The sequence below is a fragment of the Arachis duranensis genome, chromosome 4 (assembly GCF_000817695.3).
Source record: "Arachis duranensis cultivar V14167 chromosome 4, aradu.V14167.gnm2.J7QH, whole genome shotgun sequence".
NCBI classification, from domain to species: Eukaryota; Viridiplantae; Streptophyta; class Magnoliopsida; order Fabales; family Fabaceae; genus Arachis; species Arachis duranensis.
The window spans coordinates 80,924,085-80,926,303 of record NC_029775.3 but is presented as its reverse complement, the minus strand read 5'-3'; the positions used below and the strand labels follow the sequence as shown (position 1 = coordinate 80,926,303).

At 31.8% G+C, this 2,219-nt stretch overlaps 1 non-coding gene across 1 annotated transcript; it reads right to left on the bottom strand.

Moving 5' to 3' along the window:
* Positions 1 to 1,684: 1,684 nt before the first annotated feature.
* LOC127747391 (small nucleolar RNA R71) lies at positions 1,685 to 1,792 on the bottom strand. Its single transcript, XR_008009190.1, has one exon. It is a non-coding gene; the product is annotated as a small nucleolar RNA R71 (small nucleolar RNA).
* Between the last annotated feature and the right edge of the window lie 427 nt (positions 1,793 to 2,219).

Below are 2,219 nucleotides of genomic sequence, written 5' to 3'. Positions count from 1 at the left end.
GTGTCTTTTGTTGTTTTTCATATGCATTTTTACATTCATAGAGTCTAAACATTAAAAAATTTCTAAGTTTGGTGTCTTGCATGTTTTCCTTTTCTTGAAAAATTTTTTAAAAATAAATCTTGATGTTCATCTTGATCTTCAAAGTGTTCTTGGTGTTCATCTTGACATTCATAGTGTTCTTGCATGTTTTTTTGTTTTGATCTTAATTTTTCATGTTGTGAGTCATTTAGTTGTTTTTCTCTCTTCATTAAAAATTCAAAAAAATCAAAAAAATATCTTTTCCTTGTTTTACTCATATAATTTCGAAATTTTTGGGTTGACTTAGTCAAAATTTTTTTAAAATAAGTTGTTTCTTGTTAGTCAAGTCAATATTTCAATTTTAAAAATATTATCTTTTAGAATCTTTTTCAAAAATCAAATCTTTTTCATTTTTTCTATTAGTTTCGAAAATTTTTAAAATTGATTTTCAAAATCTTTTTCTTAATTTTATTTCATAATTTCCAAAAACTTTACTAACAATTAATGTTATTGATTCAAAAATTTGAAGTTTGTTACTTTCTTGTTAAGAAAAGTTCAATCTTTAAATTCTAGAATCATATCTTTTAGTTTCTTGTTAGTCAAGTAATCAATTTTAATTTTAAAAGTCAAATCTTTTTAATTTCCTTTTCAAATCTTTTTCAAAATCAATTTCAAAATCTTTTCTAACTTCTTATCTTTTCAAAATTGATTTTCAAATCTTTTTCAACTAACTAATTGACTTTTTGTTTGTTTTACTATTTCTTATCTTTTTCAAAACCACCTAACTACTTTTCTCTCTAATTTTCGAAAATCACCTTCCCCTTTTTCAAAAATTCTTTTAATATAACTAATTGTTTCAAACTTTAATTTTAATTTTATTTCTTCTCTCAATTTTCAAAAATCACTAACCATTTTTCAAAAACAATTTTCAAAAACTCCTCTCTCTCACCTCCTTCTATTTATTTATTCATTTACTAACTCTTCTCTTCATCTAAAAATTCGAACCCTCTCTTCTCCTCTGTGTTCGAATTTTTCTCATCCTTCTTCTATTCTTTTCTTCTTCTACTCATATAAAGGAATCTCTATACTATGACATAGAGGATTCCTCTTCCTTTTCTGTTCTCTTCTTTTTCATATGAGCAGGAGCAAGGACAAAGACATTCTTGTTGAAGCAAATCCTGAACCTAAAAGGACTCTGAAGAAGAAGCTAAGAGAAGCTAAAGCACAACAATCCAGAGAAAACCTTACAGAGAATCTCGAAAAAGAAGGAGACATGGCCGAACCCATCAATAATGCAAGGAGGATGCTTGGTGATTATACTATACCTACTTCCAATTTTTATGGAAGAAGCATCTCAATCCCTGCCATTAGAGCAAACAATTTTGAGCTGAAGCCTCAACTAGTTGCTCTAATGCAACAGAATTGCAAGTTTTATGGACTTCCATCAGAAGATCCCTATCAGTTTCTAACTGAGTTCTTGCAGATCTGTGATACTGTTAAGACTAATGGAGTAGATCCTGAAGTCTACAGGCTCATGCTTTTCCCTTTGGCTGTAAGAGACAGAGCTAGAACATGGTTGGACTCACAACCTAAAGATAGCCTGGACTCTTGGGATAAGTTGGTCATGGGCTTCTTGGCCAAGTTCTTTCCTCCTCAAAAGCTGAGCAAGCTTAGAGTGGATGTTCAGACCTTCAAGCAAAAAGATGGTGAATCCCTCTATGAAGCTTGGGAAAGATATAAACAGTTGACCAAAAAGTGTCCTTCTGACATGCTTTCAGAGTGGACCATTTTGGATATATTCTATGATGGTCTATCTGAGTTCTCTAAGATGTCACTGGACCATTCTGCAGGTGGATCCATTCACCTAAAGAAAACACCTACAGAAGCTCAAAAACTCATTGACATGGTTGCAAATAACCAATTTATGTACACCTCTGAGAGGAATCCTATGAGTAATAGGATGCCTCAGAGGAAGGGAGTTCTTGAAATTGATACTCTGAATGCCATATTGGCTCAGAACAAAATGTTGACTCAGCAAGTCAACATGATTTCTCAGAGTCTGAATGGATAGCAAAATACATCCAATAGTACTAAAGAGGCATCTTCTGAAGAATAAGCTTATGATCCTGAGAACCCTGCAATAGTAGAGGTGAATTACATGGGTGAACCCTATGGAAACACCTATAATTTCTCATGGAGAA